This window comes from Macaca mulatta, chromosome 2, assembly GCF_049350105.2.
Source record: "Macaca mulatta isolate MMU2019108-1 chromosome 2, T2T-MMU8v2.0, whole genome shotgun sequence".
Taxonomy (NCBI): Eukaryota; Metazoa; Chordata; class Mammalia; order Primates; family Cercopithecidae; genus Macaca; species Macaca mulatta.
Window position 1 is genome coordinate 38,974,424 of NC_133407.1, and position 20,956 is coordinate 38,995,379.

Genomic DNA, 20,956 nt, shown 5'->3' on the forward strand with positions numbered 1-20,956 from the left:
TCAGAAGGAATGGTACCAACTCCTCCTTGTACCTCTGGTAGAATTCAGCTGTGAATCCATCTGGTCCTGGACTTTTTTTGGTTGGTAGGCTATTAATTATTGCCTCAGTTTCAGAGCCTGCTATTGGTCTATTCAGGGATTCAACTTCTTCCTGGTTTAGTCTTGGAAGAGTGTAAGTGTCCAGGAAATTATCCATTTCTGCTAGATTTTCCAGTTTATTTGCGTAGAGGTGTTTATAGTATTCTCTCATGGTAGTTTGTATTTCTGTGGGGTCGGTGGTGATATCCCCTTTATCATTTTTAATTGCGTCGATTTGATTCTTCTCTCTTTTCTTCTTTATTAGTCTTGCTAGTGGTCTGTCAATTTTGTTGATCTTTTCAAAAAACCAACTCCTGGATTCATTGATTTTTTGGAGAGTTTTTTGTGTCTCTATCTCCTTCAGTTCTGCTCTGATCTTAGTTATTTCTAGCCTTCTGCTAGCTTTCGAATGTGTTTGCTCTTGCTTCTCTAGTTCTTTTAATTGTGATGTTAGAGTGTCAATTTTAGATCTTTCCTGCTTTCTCTTGTGGGCATTTAGTGCTATAAATTTCCCTCTACACACTGCTTTAAATGTGTCCCAGAGATTCTGGTATGTTGTATCTTTGTTCTCATTGGTTTCAAAGAACATCTTTATTTCTGCCTTCATTTCATTATGTACCCAGTAGTCATTCAGGAGCAGGTTGTTCAGTTTCCATGTAGTTGAGCGGTTTTGATTTTCTTAGTCCTGAGTTCTAGTTTGGTTGCACTGTGGTCTGAGAGGCAGTTTGTTACAATTTCTGTTCTGGTACATTTGCTGAGGAGTGCTTTACTTCCAATTACGTGGTCGATTTTGGAGTAAGTATGATGTGGTGCTGAGAAGAATGTATATTCTGTTGATTTGGGGTGGAGAGTTCTATAGATGTCTATTAGGTCTGCTTGCTGCAGAGATGAGTTCAATTCCTGGATATCCTTGTTAACTTTCTGTCTCGTTGATCTGTCTAATGTTGACAGTGGAGTGTTGAAGTCTCCCATTATTATTGTATGGGAGTCTAAGTCTCTTTGTAAGTCTCTAAGGACTTGCTTTATGAATCTGGGTGCTCCTGTATTGGGTGCATATATATTTAGGATAGTTAGCTCTTCCTGTTGAATTGACCCCTTTACCATTATGTAATGGCCTTCTTTGTCTCTTTTGATCTTTGATGGTTTAAAGTCTGTTTTATCAGAGACTAGTATTGCAACCCCCGCGCTTTTTTGTTCTCCATTTGCTTGGTAAATCTTCCTCCATCCCTTTATTTTGAGCCTATGTATGTCTCTGCGTGTGAGATGGGTCTCCTGAATACAGCAGACTGGTGGGTCTTGACTCTTTATCCAGTTTGCCAGTCTGTGTCTTTTAATTGGAGCATTTAGTCCATTTACATTTAAGGTTAAGATTGTTATGTGTGAACTTGATCCTGCCATTATGATATTAACTGGTTATTTTGCTCGTTAGTTGATGCAGTTTCTTCCTAGCCTCGATGGTCTTTACATTTTGGCATGTTTTTGCAATGGCTGGTACCAGTTGTTCCTTTCCATGTTTAGTGCTTCCTTCAGGGTCTCTTGTAAGGCAGGCCTAGTGGTGACAAAATCTCTAAGCATTTGCTTATCTGTAAAGGATTGTATTTCTCCTTCACTTATGAAACTTAGTTTGGCTGGATATGAAATTCTGGGTTTAAAATTCTTTTCTTTAAGAATGTTGAATATTGGCCCCCACTCTCTTCTGGCTTGGAGAGTTTCTGCCGAGAGATCTGCTGTTAGTCTGATGGGCTTCCCTTTGTGGGTAACCCGACCTTTCTCTCTGGCTGCCCTTAAGATTTTTTCCTTCATTTCAACTTTGGTGAATCTGGCAATTATGTGTCTTGGAGTTGCTCTTCTCGAGGAGTATCTTTGTGGCGTTCTCTGTATTTCCTGGATTTGAATGTTGGCCTGCCCTACTAGGTTGGGGAAGTTCTCCTGGATGATATCCTGAAGAGTGTTTTCCAACTTGGTTCCATTTTCCCCCTCACTTTCAGGCACCCCAATCAGACGTAGATTTGGTCTTTTTACATAATCCCATACTTCTTGCAGGCTTTGTTCATTTCTTTTTCTTCTTTTTTCTTTTGGTTTCTCTTCTCGCTTCATTTCATTCATTTGATCCTCAATCGCAGATACTCTTTCTTCCAGTTGATCGAGTCGGTTACTGAAGCTTGTGCATTTGTCACGTATTTCTCGTGTCATGGTTTTCATCTCTTTCATTTCGTTTATGACCTTCTCTGCATTGATTACTCTAGCCATCAATTCTTCCACTTTTTTTTCAAGATTTTTAGTTTCTTTGTGCTGGGTACATAATTCCTCCTTTAGCTCTGAGAAATTTGATGGACTGAAGCCTTCTTCTCTCATCTCGTCAAAGTCATTCTCCGTCCAGCTTTGATCCGTTGCTGGCGATGAGCTGTGCTCCTTTGCCGGGGGAGATGCGCTCTTATTTTTTGAATTTCCAGCTTTTCTGCCCTGCTTTTTCCCCCATCTTTGTGGTTTTATCTGCCTCTGGTCTTTGATGATGGTGATGTACTGATGGGGTTTTGGTGTAGGTGTCCTTCCTGTTTGATAGTTTTCCTTCTAACAGTCAGTACCCTCAGCTGTAGGTCTGTTGGAGATTGCTTGAGGTCCACTCCAGACCCTGTTTGCCTGGGTATCAGCAGCAGAGGCTGCAGAAGATAGAATATTTCTGAACAGCGAGTGTACCTGTCTGATTCTTGCTTTGGAAGCTTCCTCTCAGGGGTGTACTCCACCCTGTGAGGTGTGGGGTGTCAGACTGCCCCTAGTGGGGGATGTCTCCCAGTTAGGCTACTCAGGGGTCAGGGACCCACTTGAGCAGGGAGTCTCTCCCTTCTCAGATCTCAACCTCCGTGTTGGGAGATCCACTGCTCTCTTCAAAGCTGTCAGACAGAGTCGTTTGCGTCTGCAGAGGTTTCGGCTGTGTTTGTTATTGCCCTGTCCCCAGAGGTGGAGTCTACAGAGACAGGCAGGTTTCCTTGAGCTGCTGTGAGCTCCACCCAGTTCGAGCTTCCCGCAGCTTTGTTTACCTACTTAAGCCTCAGCAATGGTGGGCGCCCCTCCCCCAGCCTCGCTGCTGCCTTGCCGGTAGATCACAGACTGCTGTGCTAGCAATGAGGGAGGCTCCGTGGGTGTGGGACCCTCCCGGCCAGGTGTGGGATATGATCTCCTGGTGTGCCTGTTTGCTTAAAGCGCAGTATTGGGGTGGGAGTTACCCGATTTTCCAGGTGTTGTGTGTCTCAGTTCCACTGGCTAGGAAAAGGGATTCCCTTCCCCCTTGCGCTTCCCAGGTGAGGCAATGCCTCGCCCTGCTTCAGCTCTCGCTGGTCGGGCTGCAGCAGCTGACCAGCACCGATCGTCCGGCACTCCCCAGTGAGATGAACCCAGTACCTCAGGGGAAAATGCAGAAATCACCGGTCTTCTGTGTCGCTCGCGCTGGGAGTTGGAGACTGGAGCTGTTCCTATTCGGCCATCTTGCTCCGCCCCCTCATGCCTTATATTTGAAGTTATACATTTAGTTACATATGCTTGTAATTGGCAATTACTATTCCTATTCTTAAGCCTGTTCTAGAGAAAATAATTTCAGATTGGTGCACCAAATACAAATAGTAAGGTAAAGGTACTGTGTTGAATCTCCTGAAAGATAGCATAGGCCTAATCAAATTAAGAGACTTTAATTTCTAAAATGAATTGCCAAATGAAAGACCCCATGTGGTATTAAATAATTAGGAAGTGGTTTTCTTGAAAAATAATTCATTTTTACCTTTCTATATGATTGGTGTTGTGGACAACTGGATTTTTTTTTTTTTTTTTTTTTTTTGGTAATTAATTGTACTCTTTAGGTAGTTAAAATTCTGAAAAAGAAAAATGTAAACACTTGAAAATGCGAAGAAAACATATGGGTGATTCTGTCCAATTGGGCTTTTCATTTATTGGTAATAAAAATCTACAATGTGTTACAAAGAAATTCTCTCAAAGAACAGTATGAAACCATTTCTCCTACCTTGACATTTAAAAACTAAACCCCCAAATTATCAAAATAAGCAGCTGATCTTTATAAGCTCAAAAATGTAAGTATCAGGTTATAGATGCAGTTTGTTATTTTGGATGCTATAATACAAACTAATTTTTAATCTACATTTCAATATACACTTGGAGCTTATCTTCTCATCAACCTGATTTTCTTTACATGGCAAAATAGTTCATCTACTGTAATAGAAGTCAGAATTTGTCCTTAAATATTATCAGTATTATTAAAGATTATACCACATAAACTTTATAATACAATATTTAATGATATGCTGATTTAAGATAAAATATTTTTACCTGAAATTGCTTTATCATATGTCATAAAATTTTTTTTAATGATTTAAAAAATTCCTAAGTAAGTTTGCAGTATTACTTTTAAAATATTTATTTGGCTGGGCACGGTGGCTCATGCCTGTAATCCCAACACTTTGGGAGGCTGAGTCAGGTGGATCACCTGAGGTCAGGAGTTCAAGACCAGCCTGGCCAACATGGTGAAACCCCATCTCTACTAAAAATACAAAAATTAGCCGGGTGTGATGGCACGCACCTGCAATCGCAGCTACTCAGGAGGCTGAGGTAGGAGAATCACTGGAACCCGGGAGGCGGAGGTTGCAGTGAACCGAGATCGCGCCACTGCACTCCAGTGACAGGAGACTCCATCTCAAAGAAAAAAAAAAGATTTATTTGTCAAATAAAAGGTTGAGAAACATTGATCTGCATTAAAGGCCTGACCACTGAAATTGTACTGATTGATGTCCGATTGGATCTGGATCCAGATTGGCCAGCCTGGAAAAGACATACCATTATCAGAGTGTGAGAACACGATGTGTCATATGATGGGTCCCTTTGAAGTACATAGCATTGCTGCTTATTTTAAAAGGGTAACAAGTTTCCCCTCTGTCAATCCATGTTGTTGCTTTGGTTGTAAAAGTGGGCACATGGGCACATATATTGCTCATCCTGCCATCATTATAATAAAAGATTAGAATGTCCAAAACACACTGGGCAGACAAAAAAAATATGGTCAGTATCCATTACATATGGTAAGGGTTTTTTGGCTGCAGATGAAATGAAGAGAGACACCAAGAGAGGGAAGGAGGTAGAGTATTATGATAGCAAGAGCTGAAAGAAAAATAGAGTATCAATGAAGATATATATTTGTATGTTGTAGAAATTGATTGGTTTTAAGGAATAAACATCCACTTAAGTAAATTCACTATAAGTAAAATATTGTTTATAGTTAAAATACACAGGGAACACGTTAGTTCATTCCAGTTTTATTAAGTACAGCCAGCCTTCATGGAAAATGAACATGCTTCTCTTTCTCTCTGTATTATATCTGCTCTGTTTTCTTAACACCAGTGTCTCCTGCCATGTTGCTCCTCATGAATGCCCCAAAACAGTGGCCTCAGGCACAAAATGATAGGACCTTTAAGACTCAGAGCTCTCAGCTAATTGACAGTGTTTCAGTGCTTCAATTCCAAGTCCCCAGGACAGAAAATATAATTGGTCTGCCTTGAGTTAGCGTCCCAACCAAATTTTCCAGAGATTGGAAAGCATGTGACAGATAGTTTCCCCATCTTGCCTGTGGACAAGGCGGGTCTCTAAAAAGTGGGTATAAGTCAAGAGGAAATGAATGAAATATCTTGTTCAGTACATAAGACAGAAGACTTGTTTGAAAAGAAGTTAATTGCTGCCCCAAGCCTTGGGGGATAAAAAAGCATAAAATGTGCACATACCCCTTCCAAAAAAAAAAAAGTTGGTAAGTATATAATAGGAAAGGAAGGTTAAGTTAGTTTATAACATGAACTACTTTTGCCCTGGGCAGCTTTATTGCCCCAGTAAAATTTATAGATGATTCTCACCCAACAGGAACGAGGGCTTTTAGGAGGTGAGATGAAGTCGATGACTGGAACTTTAAGTATATAACCAAAAATTTCCATAAGATGGACTCCTATACATTGGTATAGACTATCTTGGGCCAAAATCTGTTTCCCCTTAAGAGCCAGTCACCATCATGATAAAGCCTGTTTAGGCTGATGCCAAATCAACCTGGTGATTTCCATGAAGTTCCAGTCAGGTCAGCTAGCTTGGTAACCACTGATGTTCAGGTGTCTTAGTTTTCCCACACCCACGTAGTGGAGTTTGGTTTGTCTTGAGCCATTCCTACATAGCACAGGTGAGTAGTAGCAGGGCATTTACAAGGAGGAGCACCACCAGGTGTAGGTGTACTGAATGACAGTGGTAACATCAGAAACTCTTAATGGTTTCCAGTCATCAGTACATGTATGTCACTTTGCCTAAAGGACCAAGGCCTGGTTGACAGAATGTTCTAAAATGTTTGGATAACCAGATGCCTATACAGGAATGTGTTCTCTGGGGATTTGGACATAGGCTCTTTAAGTTTGTTGATCATGGTGATGTGGGTCCACCTTACTGGTGAGCCAGATGACTATTCAATAAGTAGACTTGTGTGAAGTAACTTGCTTAGCTGTAGTAGATTCATAATTGAGCATCTTGTTGGCAGTCTTTCTCAGTTTGTATGTTGGGGAGTTGTGCTGGGTCTTGGAGCTGTAGCGGATTGTCTTCTGTACTTTGCCTCTCAGTATTAGAGGATTTGGGATGGGGGCCAGGGTTGCTGGTCTTAGGTTCAAAGCAAATGCTATGTTTTTTCATCAGGTAAAATGCCAAATGAAGCGCTGAGCAACTCTCAGAAATGGCCAGGAAGGCCACTTTATCCTAGATGGAGCCAGTTAGCCCTTCCTTAAAACTGATTACAAAAAGTGACCTTTTTTTCTAGTCTAGGTCTTGACCAAGGAAACAGAAATGGTGGTATATTTGCCTTCCTCCTTTCTTCCTTCTCTTCCTTCATTGAGTGCTTATATATGCTAGGCACTGTTTTAGTGTTAGGATGCAGTGGTGACCACAGCAAACAACATCCTTGCCTTTGGAGTGTACATTCTATTGCAGGGATAAAGACAGTAAACGTGTAAACAGTAAATAAATCCAAAAAACTCATAAGTTTTATAAAGACATTAAACTACATAATAGGGCAGAGAGTAATGAGAAGGGGCCGGGGTCAAGGGAGAGGAAGAGGCCATTTGAAGAACTGAAAGAAGGCCAAGGGAGAATAGTACAAGATGAGGTCAGGGAGGTGGTTAGCAGACTGAGCTATTACAGGCCATGGGAGAGGAGTTTAGACTTTGTTCAAAATCCTTTTAAACGGGAAAGCAGTTCACTGTGATTTGTATTACTCTGGTTGTGCTGCTTGAAGAATGACTGGAGTTTGAAGAGGCAAGAGTGGAAGCAGGGACACCAGTTACAAGTCCATGACAGTACTTCAGGTGAGAGAGGATGATGGTTGGGATCATGATTCCCACAGTGGAAATTAGAAGTGGTCAAAATTAAAAGATATTTTTGAGATAGGGTTGACAGGTCTTACTGAATGAGTTTATATCCTGAGTCTGGGCTGCAAATATGGCAGTTGGCCATTCCACTTTTATGAACTTGCAAACAAGTTCACAGCAAGACACCTGTAAAAAGTTCTATTTGGCAATAATGTATTCCAGTTGTGCATCTACTGGGTCATCGGGTTCTTTGTCTGTATAATGGGTAATTAATAACAAATTCTTGTTGGGCCTCATCTGCAAAATACAGGGATTCCTGCAGTCCCACATGTAGGATGTCAGCTGAATGAAGAACTTTGAAAGTGTCTCAGGTTCTCATTATACCCTTCAGGGCACTTGAGGCTGAATGGCGGTCAAAGGTTGGTGAAGCAGGGTAGGTTCCTGTCCTGACCCTAGAGTTGGACCTGTCAACTCAGCCTGACATACCACATATATGACCAGGAAATAAAAAGCAAATAATGAACAACCTTGCTGGCTCTCTTATAGCGGATGACTCTATTTATTCTCAACCCTCCCACTCTCAAATTCCTGACTCTGTGGTCAACCTCTGTACCCTTTCTGGTCTTTGGGTTTGGACTCCCCTTTGGATTCTTGAAATTGAATCTTGCTCTTAGTTCTGCTTTCCCATCTGATCTCAGTATCATCTTCCCCAACTCCAGCCACCCCTGCAACGCATACATACATGCACCCCTTTCATAATATTGAATGAAAAATGTCCTGCTGAAATTGCGACCACAGAACTCCACTAGAGGTGGTAATTCAGACTTGTGTCCTATGGGTGGTTTTGCTTAATTACATGGTACTATCGAGCCCACAGGATCATAACTTTTTACCTGCATTTGTCTTATAGATGGATGCGTACCTCATGCACTCTTCCAATTGGCAAGCTCAGTGCAAAAATGAACTAATAACATTAGATGTGATAAGATTTTATAGTCTTGGTTGGTTAAATACAGGGCATCAGTGGGGTCAAGAAATAAGATACCAAAGCCATATCCAGGGCAGGAGCTAAGCAATGGGTTCTGTCAAGGGACACGTGAGGACTGTGAAGGCTCAGCTCAAAGTAATCTGCATTTTCTTCTTACAGATATTTCCACTGGGCTTTTGTCCCATTTCTCTATCCCAGTTTAGTTTTGGGGTGTGCTTCACAGAATCTGACCATTTATCCATTAAGAAAATATTATTGAATTTATATTTTATGCTGTGTCCTGGCTATATGTTGGGGATATGAGGATGAGTAAATTGTGATGGTTTTCTGACTCATCTGTGTCTGCTTCCCTGATTCATCACACTGCCACCTGAATCCCATCATCCCCCTTCCTGAAAAACTAAAACTAAAGTGTTATAAATGCTTAGTACTAAAAAGACAAGACTTTGCAAATAAATGGAAATTATTTCAAAAAGTTTCTTCTCTTCAGAGCATTTTTGCTTTTCTATTTATGTGTTTCCTCTAAATCAAATCCTATGTTTTACTCTTCTGTTAAGTTTCTTTCAATTGCTTTGTCTTGCCCTGATATTTGTGTTCTTCCACATTTAGAGCCTTCTGCATCTTCTGTTTGCCTCTTGTTGATTTAATCTCACAGGTCATTTTTTTTTTTAAGTCAAGTTTTATGCTTAGCCTTATGGCATGTTTTGTATGTAATTCTATTTCTGGATATGATGCCATTTGTGAACATGCTTTTAATTATGTCCAGTCAGTTATATTGTTGAACAAGCCCATTGTTTTAATTACACTTACAAAGTCTGACAATATACTTATAGCCTGAAGTTCAGAGAGAGGTGGCACTTAACATTATTCATTGGTTTTTAAGAGTCACCTGTAAATTTTACACAATTAACTTTATCTGTTATGACTTTCTTTTTATAGCTATTTTATGTGTCACAGTTTATTAGTTTTCAAACTTTTTGAAAAACAAAATTGGAGTTTAACAGAAATCTACCTTTTTGTTCATCCTATCCAGGTTACTATAACAACTTCAGTATTCTATAGATTTTCCCTCCCTCCTTCCCCTTCTAACTACCCTTCCTTTCCCTTCCTTCTCTTTCCTCCTTTTCTTTCCTATTTTGAGAGTTCCTTCCCTAGGAGTTGAGAAATCTGGAATTGTAGCAGGGATTTAGGGACTGACTACCCCAGATCCTTTAGCCTTAATATAGAGATAGTATAGGACAAAAGAGCTTTGATCTTACAGAAACCTGGACCCAAATCACAGTTCTACTTTCTATGTAACATGAGTGAATTTTTTTTAATTTCTGTAAGCCTCAGTTTCCTCATCTGTGAAATAGAGATGACACTTCATTGTTGACGTAAGAATTAAATTAGATGATGCATTTAAATACTCAGCACAATTCTAGTAATATGGTTTGGCTTTGTGTCCCAACCAAATCTCACCTCGAATTGTAATCCCCAAGTGTTGAGGGAGGTACCTGCTGGGAGGCAATTGGATCATGGGGGCAGTTTCCCCCATGCTGTTCTCACGATAGTGTGTCCTCATGAGATCTGATGATTTTATAATGGGCTCTTCCCACTTTTCTTCCTCTGTCTCGTGCTGCTGTGTAAGTAAGATGTGCCTGTTTCCCCTTCCACCATGATTGTAAGTTTCCTGAGGCCTTCCCAACCATGCAGAACTGTGAGTCAGTTAAACCTGTGTGTTAGTCCATTTTCACGCTGCTGATAAAAACATATCCAAGACTGGGCAATTTACAAAAGAAAGAGGTTTAATTGGACTTACAGTTCCACATGGCTGGGGAGGCCTCACAATCATGGCAGAAGGCAAGGAGGAGCAAGTCACATCTTACGTGGATGGTGGCAGGCAAAAAGAGAGTTTGTGCAGAGAAACTCACATTTTTAAAACCATCAGATCTCATGAGACCCATTCACTGTCACGAGAACAGGACAGGAAGGACCTGCCCCCATGATTCAATCATCTTCCACTATCTCCCTCCCACAACATGTGGGAATTGTGGGAGCTACAAGATGAGATGTGGCTGGGGACACAAAGCCAAACCGTATCAACCTCTTTGCTTTATAAATTACCCAATCTCAGGTATTTCTTTATAGCAGTGTGAAAATGGGCTAATACACCTAGCATATATAAGTACTTTAAAATGATGATGTAATAATATTAATCTTCTCTTTGAGAGCCCAGTACAAGAAGGGTCAGCATAGCAGCACACCTCTGTCTCTAAGCCAGTCCTTCTGACTTTGTCTCTCTCTGTCTCTCTCTCCCTCCCTCTCTCTGTCTCTCCCTCTCCCTCTCTTTTCCTCCTTCCCTCCCTCTCTCTCACACACACACATACTCTTCCCTACCTAAGGAATACAAGCCCAAGATCAGAGAATACATGCCAGGTTCCCTACTCCTTGCTGTTTATCTGTTGATGAAGGTAGCATGAATTTCTGCAGAGTAGTCTTACACCTAATGTATACCCCTTCCTTTGACCCTGCCAGTGGAGGCATACAGACGGATTGTCGTACTTGGAACTCACCAGTAAACTTTTTGGTATATGATGCGTCTCCAGATGTGTGGTTATTAAGATGTACTCTTAGATGTTCTAAAGGCTTAGGATGTGATCGTGGGATAAAGTGACTGAGACAGGGTAGAGAACAAGATCAGCATTATTATTGTTGTGGGAAAAAAGGTCAAGAAACTAAGAGGACAGAATATCACATGAATTATTTGTTTGGATGCTAAAATCAATAAGACTTATGACAGAAATAGTGTTGGAGTGACAGCCAGGAACTGAAATCAAGGAATGAAAGGGAGTGACCTTGGGGAGCCATAAATGACTGCAATAAGGAAGGATAGTAGGCAGTAGAGTCTCATGGTATGTGACTGAGAGCAGAGGATTTTTGGGGAGCATAAAAGGAGAATGATCTGGAAGCTGCGGTGAGGAACAAGAAGGGCAGTTACCAGGTCTCATGTTCTGAGGCATATGGAAGAGAAAAAGAGTCATGATCTGAAAGGGATACAGGGAAAGCAGCATTCTCAGGGGAGAGTTCAGTTTCCGTTTAAATATGAAGGTAAACGAAGTTGAAGAAAGCTGCAGAGATCAAGAATATGAGGATTTTGCTGATAAGCTGCTCATGACTCCTATGGGGCTCAGTGGAAGGGTTGAGTTTTCAGGAGGTAGAAGGCGTAGAGGCTTAGATTTTCATCATCAGTCACTGTCATCTCTCTCTTGCGTACATCCTCAATTCTTTTGACCCCTTTCACTTCAGCAGCCTTGCCTGGCTAACCCACAGAGCCAGTTAAATCCAATTCTTTGCCTATTCTATGCCTGTAAAACCATGCTGCTGAACTTGCCTTATATTATCATATCCTCAAGTGGACCGTTAATGTTGCCTGGCTGTTATACTAGATTTCTCCAGCCATTTTCTCTCCTCTTTGATGACTCTTTCTTCAGTCTCCTTCGTGTTGGATATCTCCTCCACACTCTTCACTCTCAACTGATGGCCTTGCTTCCTATTTCACTAAGAAACTGAGTCAGGAAAGAGCTTTATCATCACAGCTACCCACTACCCACAGTAGTATCCATATGTTCTGCTTTCTTTCCTGTTAGTGTGAAAGAACTACCCTAAGTGCTTTGTGATTCTTTCTCTTGTGTCATCAGCTTTCCTTTCTACTGAACCATTCTCCTGTTTATGAACATATGCTTTTATTTCTTCCATGTTAAAAATAATCCTTCTTGACTCCACTTTCCCCTCTAACTTTTGCCTTATTTAACGTAAACATTGTAGTAAAAAAGAATTATCTATGTTCTGTTGCTTATTTTTCACTTCCTTTTCTTTTTTTAACTAAAGCCAGTTAGACTTCTTCCCCCTTAATTCCAATAAAACTGCTCTTTTCGGTTATCAGTGATGTCCACATCTGTCGTTTCTCAACACCTATATGACTTAGCATTCAGGAACAGAGTTGATAGCTCACTTTCTCCTCCTTGAAACACCTTCAGTTGGCTTCTGAGGTACTTGTCAAGAACTATGAAGGATCTAAGAGTTTACTGTATTTGTATGCTAACAAGTTAGTATGCCACTGTTTCATGTATAATGATAGAAGACACAAGACTTCTGGATCGGAGACAGAAGACAGTTTATTACTCACAGCAGTAACATAACCGGAGTATCAGTATTTTTGTGCTGATTTCCTGATCTGCAGTTCTCCAAGGGCAGTATGAAAAGGCCAGATGACACCTGCACACACAGTAAGGCTGTGTTATTGGAAAGGAAACTTGATCTTAGGTGGAACCCAAGTATTTTATAATGGGCCATAAGCATACCTGCTCTTTGTTCCAGAGGGAAACATTATCTTTATTATGCTGGACAGTAACCTGTTGCTCTGGAGGGAGACACTACCAAGTCTTCCAAGGCTATTCAGTATAAAAACATCCTTGAAAGTATAGGCTGGAACTGTCATGTGTCACATCACCGACTATCAAGATAGTGCCTCACTTACAATATTTGCAGAGAGTTACAATATTGAGAGACCGATGGAGAATTGACTCACAGTAATTCTTCCCTCTCTGGCCATTTTTTATCATTCTCCTTTGCTGGTTCTTCTTCAATTCCCCCATACTCTAGATCTACACTGTCTAGTACTGTAGCCACTAGCTACATGTAGTTATTTCAATTGACTGTATTTCAAGTGCTCAATAGCCGTATGTAGGAAGTGGCTGCTATTGCATGGTACAGATATAAAAATATTTCATCATCACAGAAAGTTCTATTGGACAGTGCCACTCTGCATGTTTGAAGTGCCCCATGGCTCAGCCTTTGGATATCTCCTCTTTACTTTCTGTATTCCATCCCTTGGTGATCTCATCTAGTTTCATGACTTTAAAATATGACTCCCAAATTTGTATCCACCCGGATCTGTCTCCTAAACTCCAGGCTTAGTTCTCTAGCAGCCTTCTGGACACCAGTACCTGAACGTCTTAATAGGCATCTTAAAGTCAACATGTCCAAAACTGAACTACAGATCCTCCTTGCAACCACTACTTCCTCTCCCACAAACAAATCTTTTCTTTCTGCAGTCTTTCCAGTCTCAATTAATGTGAGTTCTCATCTTCAGTTGTTCAAGGATTAAAAAAAAAAAAAGAAAACAAAAAAACAGTTTTTTTAAACTCTTAGATTTATTATTGACCTCCCTCTTTTCTATAAAACCCACTCGTGTATCCTGTTGGCTCTACTTTCCAAATATATCCAGAATCTGACCACTTTTCACCCTGCTCCTGCTACCACCTAGTCCAAGCCAGCATCATCTTTTGCCTGGATTGTTCTAATAGCCCTCCTTCTGGTCTCCCTCTTCTACTCTTGTCCCCTGTAGTCTGTTCTCATCCTAACAGCCAGATGATTTTGTGAAGAACATCAGGTCATGTCATTTCTCTGCTTAAAACTCCTCAGTAGCTTTCTATCTCACTTAGGTAAGAGCAAAGTCTAGTCATACGGCATTCTCACTCTTGCTAAAACATTCAAGCCATGCTGCCACCTCAGAGCCTTTATATCTAGTGTTCCTTTTGCTTCCTTTTCCCCTAACCCACTGAAGACACCAGGCCAGTTGTCTTATAGAATGAACCATATCATGAATTTCTCTGCTTCCTCATGGTATTAACTTATTTCTCTGTAGCCTGTATTTTCTGGAATTGAACATTAGATCTAAAGGACTGATTAATTAAATATTTTTGGTGAGGAAATTCCATCAGTGTTGCTGCAGTCTTCACACAATCATTTTGGGAGGCACATATTAAGTGATTGTCCCACCATTAGTGATGCCAGATTTGTCTGACGTGTTAAGGTGGGAATGTTCAGGTCTTTCCATTATATATTTACGTTTTTCCCTTTGTGGTTAACAGATAAGCTGAAGGGTGAATGTTATTTTTCTTTTAACGCTGTTATTTTAAGAACACTTTTTAGCTATAGAACTGCTTTTTCAAATAAAACCTTTTTTGGAGATCCAGTATCTAAAACAGATAAAAGTAGAGCTGTTTTGTTGCAGTAGAAAATGCAGCTTCCAAGGGGACTTTGACAAGCACAGTTTTTAACCCACAGAGCCCACCCAAACACTTGAGAAAGTGGAGACCCAGAGGACACATGAAGTCTTAAAGCCACCTAGCATCTCATGAGAAAGGCTCAGTATACCTTCTATTAGAGCATAGTTTGGGAGCTCTGCCACTTCCTTGGAAAGCTGTGGTTGTGAATGATCATTAGAATGAGACTTGGTTTTTCCCTGGCAGTCCACCCACCGTTTTTAGTTGTCTCAGTGCTTTCTTGACATTCTATCTATCTGTTCTGCAGATGTGAAGATTTGAAATTACTTCATTTATAGTGTGTGTTGGGTTGCAGTCCCTTTTTGTTTCCCTTTTGGAAATAATTCTTCATCCACAAAGAATTCCAGATTCAGACATTATTCATCTATGTCTGGAACACAAAAATCTCCTGAGCTTCCATATGTCTTACCTTCTTTCTACCTTTAAAATAGTCAGAATGCTGCCACAGCTGAAGTCAGTTTTCTCATTTGCTTGTTGCTTGCTTCCTTTCTGTACCTTTCTTCCATACATCCTAACATGCCTTACTAGAGAGTTAAATGAGTAAATTTACTGTGCCCATACAATGTCTGTAAGGTGTATACTGTAGATTTTTATTTTCAGGCAAAGGAGTGTCTTTATATTAAGTGGGAAAAAACAGGCAATAAACTATAATTTAATCTCACTTTTGTTTAAAAAGTTATATGCACAAAAATCTTCATGACTACTTATGTGTATTATGTATATTTAAAGCTGAAAAGGATATTTACAAAAATGTTCACATTGATACTACCTCTAGCTGTGATCTTTGCTTTTCTCTTTGTAATTTCTCTGGTATCACTCTCACTTTTGTTTGCAGTGTGTCTAATTTCTACAGTCATTGCTTTTATAAAGATTAGAACTATTGTTTAAAAAGATAAAAACAGTAACTTTGATTTGTCAGATCCAAACTGCCTTGAAGGTAGGTCCAGGCTCCACCCTAGCTTACTGCCATCCATATCATTCCTTGGGATTCTTGTCCCAAATGAGCAGCTTTTCCCTGATACCATTATTCTATTTCTTTTACAATAGGTTCTTGGCCATCATCTAGAATCCACTAGGCTCTGAAGACCCTCTCTGCTCACTTGTATCAAAATGAACTTGTCAGGGAAGGGAAGGAGGATGTAAAAATGATGTTCTAAAAGGAATTGTCACTAGAATGTGTGCTCCATCAGGACCCAGGAGGAACTCAATAAATACCTCTTAAATGAATTGACTTATTATTTTTTGTCTCATTTATTTTATCTCACAAATTCCTACAAGCAAGCCTTGTTTGTTTTCTGTAGTGCCCTGAACATTTGGAGCACTTATAAATTAATGAATAAAGTCCTTTTAAAAATATATCCATACTCAATAAAAGTAAATTTCAGATTTCTTGTTATCTTTAACCAGAATTCGTGCTTGTACAGGAAATTAGAAAGGGACAGGACTTAAAGATAAAAGTGTTATGTTCAGATCCTGCTCATAGTTTTGTGATCATGATTAGTCAACTTAAGCCCCTGAGCTACCTTCATTTATAGCCTCACTGATTCTCTTCTAGACTCTTCTGAGGCCTTCTGCCTGGCCTACCTAGTTTCATCTTGTGTCCTCAAGTCTGCCCTCCACAATGCTACAAAGAGTAATATCCCACAGTGCACATCTGATCTTGTCTCCTCCCCTAACCACAATTTGTAACCTCTCAGGGGCTTTCTAGTGCTGTGTTGCCTTTGCCCCCACTCCTTCAGCTTTGGCTCCTGGAAGCCTGTCTTCAAACTTGACACTCAGATAATACCAAGTTCCTGCTAGCTCCCACACATCCCATGCTGCTTTCTGCTTTGCTCCCTTTTCTCACAGGACATTTTCCCTTCAGCCAACTACACTACTCTGTTCCAGGACTGGGTTTGTCAGATCCCCTCTCTGGTGTGTCTTCTTTTACCTAAAGGTTATATATCCACTTTCCTGCCCACTCAGACTGTGAGCTGCTTGAGGCAAAACCATAGAGTTCATAGTTCTTTATGTTGAAGGGTACCTTGCCTGTAGTGGGACTCAAATGTTTATTAGACTGTGTTATAAAGTGCATGTGTTCTTCTAAATTGTCTAAATGATTTTTACCTATAGATCATTACCTGATTTTTATATGTTCTCCTCCAAAATAAGAAAAATACTTAGAAAAGGAAATTGTGTGAACTAAAGTAACTTATAATATAGCTAGACAGAGACAAAAACTATTGGTGATATTTTGGAGTATATAATAAAGAATTTTTTAAAATTAGAAAATGGTAAAAGTTTAACCCCAAATATTCCTTTTGGAGATAGTTCTCAGAGAAATCAGTAGCTTTGCAGATTACGTGCATTAAAAATTAATAGCTTATTCATCATCCTTCCCGCATCAAATAATACAAAATAGTTCTCTGGTAAAATGTAGCCCTTTCCTAATTCAAACCAAGAAAAAACAAATTTTGCTTTTCTTGTGTTCCCTAGATCCCAGAGCCATCTTTCATCCTGTTTTTCCTGAAGAAAAGATGAAATCCCTGTGAGGGAAGTGACTTGACCAAGTTACCGAGCTAGTCAGCGCAGAAGTGAGACCAGGAGCTTCTGACTGCCCACCGGGTGCTTTTTCCCTTCAGCCACATTTCCTGTTTCTCCACTGCGGTAAAAATAAAAGTAAGTTTTTCCTAATTCCCATATGTGGTAAAAATAAAAGTAAGCGCTTCCTAGTTTCCATATGTTCAAATCAGGTCTACTGCTGAATGTTTTTATATTACCCTTAGCCTCATTCAGACATTAGCCCTAAACCTAAAGCATTAATTGTTCTTTTATACCCATGTAAAGTTTCTTTGAGCATTAGAAAATCTTTTCTATAAGAGATGTTTTATTTTCTCAACTATATTAATTTTATTTATTGTATTTTTTAAATTTCTCAACTATGTTTGAAGTGGACACAATAAAATATTCCAGGTCTCCTTTTTTATTCCACAAATAGGCCTTACTATATACTTTTGGTATTCTTTTAAACTGTTCTTTGGAAGCAGTTTCCACACTGAGTCATCCACCCAAGATTGCCTATGTTTTCCAGGCAAAGTAATAGTTTTATTATTTCTAAATGACTCATTACTTCTGAATCATTACACCTTGTGTACTCTGTTAAATAAAAAGTTTTCAAGACAATTTTCTACAGTTTTTTTCTACTCTTAGTCTTCAAGTGATCTACCTAGGTGACATGGACATTCAGTCAACTCTGTCTTTTCTTTATGATTGATGTAGATCATTTCTTCTTGAACCCTTTCATCAGCTGAGATAAGCAGTGGAATTTCTTTACCTCATACTCTGCTCCAGATGTTTCCTGAAGTGGAACAAATAAATAGCAACATAGTATGTGTAACACCATTCAGTAATTTACATCATTACATTAATGTTTAAGAATATATTAACTTCCCAAATTCTCCATGAAATCAGGGAGAGACACCCCAAAAAATGTAACTCTAATGTTTGCAGGGAGATGAATTCAGCTTCAGGCATGGATTTCAATACACATTCAGGAGAAAATATTCCCCATGTAGTTAAATATACTTGGCAGTGAAGAGACCAGAGTTAAAGATAAATATTTGAGAGGAAGCGTCAGATAAAGATTTTAAAGCCACAAAAGTAGACAAGATTTGAGCATACAAAGGACAAAACTCTGAGGAAGGCTGGCACATAGGGGACAAGAAGAGAGATGCAAGGAAGGAGACAGTGAATTTTCAAAGGGCAGGTGGAGAACCAGCCAAATATGTCCCAGGAGTCAAGCGAGGAAAGTGTTTCATTCTTTTCAACTATAAAACCATTGAAAATCCTTATGACCTTAGGATAAGCAAAGATCTTAAGGTAGTATATATAAATGTATTAACTATAAAAGAAAAAATGATTAATTGGATTGATGAAAATTAATTTACGGGCTTAAAACCTCCTACTCTTCAAAAGCTACTGCTAAGAAAATGGAAAGAGAAGCCACAGACTAGGAGATAATATGTGTATTTAAAATATATATATAATGAACTCAGAATTTAGTAATAAAAGATGACCCAAAAGGTTCTGAATAGACACTTCACAAAAGAAGATATATATGGATTTTTAATAAGCATATGAAAAAATACTCAACATCATTAGTCTGCAGAAAAATGCAAATTAAAGCCACAGTGGGATACCACTTAACACTCACTAAGATGGCTAAAATTCACAAGTATCTGAAAGGATGTAGAGCTACTAGAGCTCTCAAGTGCTGCTAAGGGTATAAAATGGTAGAACCACTTTGGAAAACGGTTTTGCAGGTTCTTATAAAGTAAAATGTACATTTATCATGACATAGTAATTCCATTGCTAATTACCCAAAAGAAATGAGCACATGTCCACAAAAAGACTTTTACTTGATTAGTCATAATAACTTTAAACCATAATAGCCCAAACTAGAAACAGCTCAAATGTCCATCAGCTGTATGAATATACCAGAATTTGTTTTATCTATTTGTTGAATAGCATCAGAACATTTGAATGGATAAAACAAATTCTGGTATATTCATACAGTGGAATACTACTCAGCAGTGTAAAGGAACGTACAATTGATAACATACAGTAAAATGGATAAATCTCAGAACTAAGTGCTAAATGAGAGAAGACAGAGAGAAAAGTACATATGTAATTATGCTACTATGAAGATCTAGAACTGACGAAACTTATCTACAGTATTAGAAATCAGATCAGTGGTTGTTGGATATTGTGGGTAAGGGAAATTGAGAGAAGGCCTAGGGATAATTTTTTGCGTTGATAAAAATGTTCCGTCTTTTTTAAAGCAATGGTTACATGACTCTTGTCAAATCTCAGTGGACTACACACTTAATATGTTTTTTATTGTATGTAAATTATCAATGAAGTTGATTTCAAAGTAAAAGTGAAGCTCTAAAAAGCTGAAGGGAAGCTCTGTGTTTGTGGGCAGCATTTGTCAATTAGTGGGCTTCACTGTAAGGTGATCATGTAGCTAGATGAGATTTCTATTTCTCCAGAAAAAGATTCTTTAATCCACAGTGGAGACTAGGAGCTGGAGGTAGTAAGCCTGGTTTTTGGTGACCCAGGCCTCCTTTATTTTCAATCCTTTGCCACCATCTTTGTCTGATGCGCCTGATGTTGGTACTTTTCTGTTTCAGCTTTTTCCTCCCAGCACGTCAACTTTCTATCTTCAGCAGGATGAAAGAGGGATGATTTCTGAGTTTGTGGAGTGGGGGTAGGGAGACCTAATTATTCTCTTACAGACTTTCAAACAGTCCCCCTATGTTCATTCCTCTTACCTTACTCCATTTTCTGTGGTACCTGCTACCGACAAACCTCGGCTTTCTTTGGGTTGTGCGGGGTGAATTGGTTTGCTTGTCATCAGTAAGCTAAGTCATTTACCATGCCTACTTCTCTTTTCTATCTTCATCTGGAGTTACAGGTGTCTCTTAGGTTTTTGAAGATGCAGTTCGTGTTCCTGTTTCTCATTATTATTATTTGGAGGAGACCTTAAAACTGTGAAACCCATACTGCACATTTTCAACGTTACCAATACCAGCCTCCTTATACCTCTCCAAACACACAAGCTTTTCCTATCTCCGTGCCTTCATAGAATTCCTTTTTGCTTACAAGGCACAGTCCAACCTGTTTTTACCTGATAAGGCTCTTATCTTTCAAAATCCAGTTCCTCTCCGTCCTGACTTTTCTTATCTGCTGCTTCTAAACCTTTGTCTCACAGCAGATCTTCTTCATTAGGAATTGTCATATAACAGTTTATTGTGGAGCTTTCCAGAGGCACTGGAAAGTACATGTTAGCATAATCGTAATCTGCTTAAAGTGGTGGTAACAGTAAGTTCTTGATAACTGTTTGTTGAATGAACTCTAAACATGCATATGAACCACTTGCTCAGAAATTGGGAAAACAGACTCTGCCCTTTGTGGAGATGAAAGGACCAGCAGAGACCAAAAGTCTGGGGAGTGGGCCTGGCAGCATGCCACAGACCTGAGGTGGCATAAATGTACACATTTAGAACAATTATGATTTCCCAAGTAATCTGTTGTGTTGGGGTATAAAGCAGACTATTACAGATGTTTAGACTGAAAATTTTTCTCGTATTTTATCTCATCTAAGATTATAAAACACTCATTTAATGTGCCATTAACAAAGAAAAAAACCCTATTGATTATGATAAAATGCTTATCATCTAGAACTTTTTTTAACTTATTGAAAGAGTTCTATGAGACTTTTGTTGACAGAGTTTTTCTTTTCTTTTTTTTTTTTTTTTTTTTTTTTTTGAGAAAGAGTCTCGCTCTGTGGCCCAGACTGGAGTGCAGTGGCGCGATCTCGGCTCACTGCAGCCTTCGACTCACTGCATCCTCTG

General features: G+C 39.4%; 1 protein-coding gene across 5 annotated transcripts in view; it reads left to right on the top strand.

Annotated features, from left to right (window-relative positions):
* PPP2R3A (protein phosphatase 2 regulatory subunit B''alpha) overlaps positions 1-20,956 on the top strand; it is a 193,813-nt gene that overhangs the window by 15,668 nt on the left and 157,189 nt on the right. For 2 of the 5 annotated variants that reach the window (XM_015132061.3, XM_015132062.3), the window contains exon 2: positions 17,037-17,219. The gene's annotated coding sequence lies outside the window, so the exon portion shown is untranslated. 5 annotated transcript variants of the gene reach the window in all.